Source organism: Arachis hypogaea, chromosome 15, assembly GCF_003086295.3.
Source record: "Arachis hypogaea cultivar Tifrunner chromosome 15, arahy.Tifrunner.gnm2.J5K5, whole genome shotgun sequence".
NCBI classification, from domain to species: domain Eukaryota; kingdom Viridiplantae; phylum Streptophyta; class Magnoliopsida; order Fabales; family Fabaceae; genus Arachis; species Arachis hypogaea.
In genome coordinates, this window is record NC_092050.1 from 108,456,027 (window position 1) to 108,462,458 (window position 6,432).

The 6,432-nt window shown below is 37.2% G+C and overlaps 1 non-coding gene across 1 annotated transcript; it reads left to right on the top strand.

Moving 5' to 3' along the window:
• The first annotated feature begins 1,966 nt into the window (after nt 1-1,966).
• LOC112752681 (small nucleolar RNA R71) lies at nt 1,967-2,074 on the top strand. Its single transcript, XR_003177107.1, has one exon. It is a non-coding gene; the product is annotated as a small nucleolar RNA R71 (small nucleolar RNA).
• Nucleotides 2,075-6,432: the final 4,358 nt, after the last annotated feature.

A 6,432-nucleotide genomic window follows, 5' to 3' on the forward strand; every position in this document is an offset into this window, starting at 1 on the left:
TTTATAATTCCTTGTCATTTACATTCTGTTGCTTTAAGTCTCACCCAATTTTACTTAAATGTTAGCTTGACTAAACTAATCACCCACTAAAGTTGCTTGATCCATCAATCCCTGTGGGATCGACCGCACTCTAAGTGAGTTTTACTACTTGATACGACCCGGTATACTTGCCGGTGAGTTTTGGATGTTTGGAAATCCGTTTTTCCAAATTTTCCCATCACCTCCCAACAAGCGCTTCTTTAATGCCAATAGCTTGACAGTGGGATCTCATGGAGCCTCACAGATGTTTAGAGCATTGTTGAGACTTCCCAACACCAAACTTAGAGTTTGGATATGGGAGTTCAACACCAAACTTAGAGTTTGGATATGGCCTCCCAACACCAAACTTAGAGTTTGACTGTGGGGGCTCTGGTTGACTCTGTTTTGAGAGAAGCTTACTGTGCCTCTTTTCCATGTTTACAGAAGGGTAACCTTGAGTTGTAAACACAAGGGAGTCCTCATTCAATTGAAGGACTAATTCACCTCTGTCAACATCAATCACAGCTCTTGCTGTGGCCAGGAAGGGTCTTCCAAGGATGATGGATTCATCCTCATCCTTCCCAGTATCTAGGACTATGAAATCAACAGGGATGTAAAGGCCTCCAACCTTTATTAACACGTCCTCTACTTGTCCATAAGCCTGTTTTCTTGAATTGTCTGCCATCTTTAATGAGATTTTAGTAGCTTGCACCCCAAAGATTCCCAGTTTCTCTATTACAGAGAGGGACATGAGGTTTATCCCTGAACCAAGGTCACACAGAGCCTTTTCAAAGATCATGTTGCCTATGGTACAAGGTATTACGAACTTTCCAGGATCCTGTTTCTTCTGAGGCAATGTCAGTTGATCCAGATCACTTAGTTCATTGGTGAACAAGGGAGGTTCATCTTCCCAAGTCTCAATGCCAAATAATTTGGCATTCAGCTTCATGATTGCACCAAGGTACTTGGTAACTTGCTCTTCAGTAACATCCTCATTATCTTCAGAAGAGGAATACTTATCAGAGCTCATGAAGGGTATAAGGAGGTTTAATGGAATCTCTATGGTCTCTAGTTGAGCCTCAGATTCCTTTGGTTCCTCAGAGGGAAACTCCTTATTGATCACTGGACGTCCCAGGAGGTCTTCCTTACTGGGATTCACGTCCTCTCCCTCCCTTACAGGTTCGGCCATGGCGATTAATTCAATGGCCTTGCACTCTCCTTTTGGGTTTTCTTCTGTATTGCTTGGGAGAGTACTAGGAGGGATTTCAGTGACTCTTTTACTCAGCTGGCCCACTTGTGCCTCCAAATTTCTAATGGAGGACCTTGTTTCATTCATGAAACTCACAGTGGCCTTAGATAGATCAGAGACTAAGTTTGCCAAATTAGAGGTATTTTGTTTAGAGTTCTCTGTCTGTTGCTGAGTGGATGATGGAAAAGGTTTACTATTGTTAAACCTGTTTCTTCCACCATTATTAAAGCCTTGTTAAGGCTTTTGATCCTTCCATGAGAAATTTGGATGATTTCTCCATGATGAGTTATAGGTGTTTCCATAAGGTTCACCCATGTAATTCACCTCTGCTATTGCAGGGTTTTCAGGATCATAAGCTTCTTCTTCAGAAGATGCCTCTTGAGTACCGTTGGATGCAGCTTGCATTCCATTCAGACTCTGAGAAATCATATTGACTTACTGAGTCAATATTTTATTTTGAGCCAATATGGTATTCAGAGTATCAATTTCAAGAACTCCCTTCTTCTGAGGAGTCCCATTACTCACAGGATTTCTCTCAGAAGTGTACATGAACTGGTTATTAGCAACCATGTCAATGAGTTCTTGAGCTTCTGCAGGCGTTTTCTTTAGGTGAATGGATCCACTTGCAGAAGTATCCAATGACATCTTAGCTAATTCAGACAGACCATCATAGAATATATCCAGGATGGTCCATTCTGAAAGCATGTCAGAAGGACACTTTTTAGTCAGTTGCTTGTATCTCTCCCAAGCTTCATAGAGGGATTCACCTTCTTTCTGTCTGAAGGTTTGAACATCCACTCTAAGCTTGCTTAGCTTTTGAGGAGGAAAGAACATGGCTAAGAAAGCAGTGACCAGCTTATCCCAAGAGTTCAGGCTATCTTTGGGTTGAGAGTCCAACCACACTCTAGCTCTGTCTCTTACAGCAAAGGGAAAAGCATGAGCCTGTAGACTTCAGGATCTACTCCATTAGTCTTAACAGTATCACATATCTGCAAGAATTCAGTTAAGAACTGAAAAGGATCTTCAGATGGAAGTCCATGAAACTTGCAGTTCTGCTGCATCAGAGAAACTAATTGAGGTTTCAGCTCAAAATTGTTTGCTCCAATGGCAGGAATAGAGATGCTTCTTCCATGTAAATTAGAATTAGGTGCAGTAAAGTCACCAAGCATCCTCCTTGCATGATTATTATTTTCGGCTGCCATCTCCTCTTCCTGTTCAAAAATTTCTGAAAGGTGCTTGCTGGATTATTGTAATTTAGCTTCTCTTAGTTTCCTCTTCAGAGTCCTTTCAAGTTCTGGATCTGCTTCAACAAGAATATTCTTGTCCTTGCTCCTGCTCATATGAAAAAGAGGGACAGAAAAATAATAATAATAGGGATCCTTTTTACCACAGTATAGAGGTTCCTGTGTGAGTAGAAGAAAAGAAGAAGAAAAAATCTAAACTCAGAGAGAGAGAGAGTTCGGATTTTTGGTGAGTGAGGAAGAGATGTTAGTAAATAAATAAATAAAATAGAAGGAGATGAGAGAGAGAGAAAATTTTCGAAAATTATTTTTGAAAAAGAGTTAGTGATTTTTGAAAATTGTTTTTGAAAAAGGTTAGTAATTTTCGAAAATTAAAATAAAAAATTAAAATAATTAGTTAATTAAAAAGAAATTTTGAAAAAGAGGGAAGATTTTTTCAAAAATTAGAGAGAGAGAGTTAGTTAGGTAGTTTTGGAAAAGATAAGAAACAAACAAAAAGTTAGTTAGTTAGTCGAAACAAATTTGAAAATCAATTTTGAAAAGGTAAGAAGATAAGAAGTTAGAGAAGATATTTTAAAATCAAATTTTTGAAAAAGATATGATTTTGAAAAAGATAAGATAAGAAGATATTTTTGAAAAGATATGATTGGAATTAGTTTTGAAAAAGATTTGATTTCTAAAATCACAATTAATGACTTGATTCACAAGAAATCACAAGATATGATTCTAGAACTTAAAGTTTGAATCTTCCTTAACAAGCAAGTAACAAACTTGAAATTTTTTGAATCAAAACATTAATTGATGATGTTATTTTCAAAAATTAGGAGATAAAGATAAGAAAAAGATTTTTGAAAAATATTTTTAAAATTTTCAAAATAAATAAGAAAAATGAAAAAGATTTGATTTTTGAAAAAGATTTTGAAAAAGATAAGATTTTTAAATTGAAAATTTGATTTGACTCATAGAAAACAACTAGATTTTAAAATTTTTTGAAAAAGTCAAATCTAATTTTCGAAATTTTAAGAGAGAAAAAGGGAAAGATATTTTTTTGATTTTTTAATTTTTAATGATGAGAGAGAAAAACATGAAAATGATGCAATGCATGAAGATTTTGGATCAAAACAATGAATGCATGCAAGAATGCTATGAATGTCAAGATGAACACCAAGAATACTTTGAATGTCAAGATGAACATCAAGAACTTATTTTTGAAAAATTTTTGATGCAAAGAAAACATGCAAGACACCGAACTTAGAAATCTTTAATGCTCAGGAAATAAGAATTCAAGAATGCATATGAAAAACACCATACAACACAAAACAAGAAAACATCAAGATCAAACAAGAAGACTTACCAAGAACAACTTGAAGATCATGAAGAACACTATGAATGCATGAATTTTTCGAAAAAATGCAAGATGAACATGCATTTGACACCAAACTTAAAATCTGACTCAAGACTCAAACAAGAAACACAAAATATTTTTGATTTTTATGATTTTATAATTTTTTTTGTATTTTTTTCGAAAATTAATGTGAAAAATAAAAATAAGGATTCCAAAATTTTTAATATGAATTCCAGGAATCTTGTGCTCTTTAGTCTAAAGCTCCAATCTGAGGGTTAGGCATGGCTTAATAGCCAGCCAAGCTTTAGTATGCTATTACATGCATTGAAGTGATTAGTTGAATCCTCAGTCCAAAGGAATTTGGACATGGCTTCACAGCCAGCCAGGATTCAACAAATCATCATGAAACACTAGAATTCATTCTTAAAAATTCTGAAGAAAAAATATATTTTTTTGAAAACATTTTTTTTTTCGAAAACAGATGAGAAATTTTTGAAAGATTTTTGAAAATTTTTTGAAAAGAAAACAAAAATAAAATTACCTAATCTGAGCAACAAGATGAACCGTCAGTTGTCCAAACTCGAACAATCCCCGGCAACGGCGCCAAAAACTTGGTGCACGAAATTGTGATCTCAGGCAACGGCGCCAGAAACTCTGTACGGACGTCTTAATAAATCGTTTTTCATTCACAACTTCGATACAACTAACCAACAAGTGCACTGGGTCGTCCAAGTAATAAACCTTACGTGAGTAAGGGTCGATCCCACGGAGATTGTTGGTATGAAGCAAGCTATGGTCACCTTGTAAATCTCAGTCAGGCGGATATAAAATAGTTATGGAGTTTTCAAACATAATAATAAATAGATAGAAAATAAGGATAGGAACACTTATGTATATCATTGGTGAGAATTTCAGATAAGTGTATAGAGATGCTTTCGTTCCTCTGAACCTCTGCTTTCCTGCTGTCTTCATCCAATCAGTCTTACTCCTTTCCATGGCTGGCTTTATGTAAGGACATCACCATTGTCAATGGCTACTTTTAATCCTCTTTGGAAAATGGTCCGATGTGCTGTCACTGCATGGCTAATCGTCTGGAGGCATCACCCTTGCCAATGGCTGCATCCTATCCTCTTGTGAAAATGGTCCAAATGCTCTGTCACAGCACGGCTAATCATCTGAGGTTCTCGATCATACTGGAATAGGATTCACCCTCCTTTTGCGTCTGTCACTACGCCCAGCACTCGCGAGTTTAAAGTTCGTCACAGTCATTCAATCCCAGAGTCCTACTCGGAATACCACAGACAAGGTTTAGACTTTCTGGACTCTCATGAATGCCGCCATCAATCTAGCTTATACCACAAAGATTCTGATTAAGAGATCCAAGAGATACTCATTCAATCTAAGGTAGAACGGAAGTGGTTGTCAGGCACGCGTTCATAGGGAATGATGATAATTGTCACGTTCATCACATTCAGGTTGAAGTGCGAATGAATATCTTAGAAGCGAAATAAGCTGAATTGAATAGAAAAATAGTAGTACTTTGCATTAATCTTTGAGGAACAGCAGAGCTCCACATCTTAATCTATGGAGTGCAGAAACTCTACCGTATGAAAATACATAAGTGATAATGGTCCAGGCATGGCCGAATGGCCAGCCCCCATGAAAGTCTAAGATAGCATAAAACTGATCAAAGATGTCTAATACAATAGTAAAAAGTCCTATTTATACTAAACTAGTTACTAGGGTTTACAGAAGTAAGTAATTGATGCATAAATCCACTTTCGGGGCCCACTTGGTGTGTGCTTGGGATGAGCTTGAATGTTACACGTGCAGAAGCTCTTTCTGGAGTTGAACGCCAGGTTGTAACGTATTTCTGGCGTTCAACTCTGGTTTGTGACATGTTTCTGGCGTTTAACTCCAGACAGCAGCGTAAAACTGGCGTTCAACGCCCTTTTACATCATCTAAACTCAGTCAAAGTATGGACTATTATATATTTCTGGAAAGCCCTGGATGTCTACTTTCCAATGCAATTAGAAGCGCGCCATTTTGAGTTCTGTAGCTCCAGAAAATCCACTTTGAGTGCCGGGAGGTCAGAATCCAACAGCATCAGCAGTCCTTCTTCAACCTCTGGATCTGATTTTTGCTCAAGTCCCTCAATTTCAGCCAGAAAATACCTGAAATCACAGAAAAACACACAAACTCATAGTAAAGTCCAGAAATGTGAATTTAACATAAAAAATAATAAAAACATCCCTAAAAGTAACTAGATTCTACTAAAAACAATGCCAAAAAGCGTATAAATTATCCGCTCATCAGCTACTTTATGAGTCTTGGCCGTTGCCCTAAGCACTTTGTTTTCCAGTATTACCACCGGATACATACATGCCACAGACGCATAACTGGGTGAACCTTTTCAGATTGTGACTCAGCTTTGCTAAAGTCCCCAATTAGAGGTGTCCAGGGTTCTTAAGCACACTCTGTTTTTGCTTTGGACCTCGACTTTAACCGCTCAGTCTCAAGTTTTCGCTTGACACCTTCACGCCACAAGCACATGGTTAGGGACAACTTGGTTTAGCCG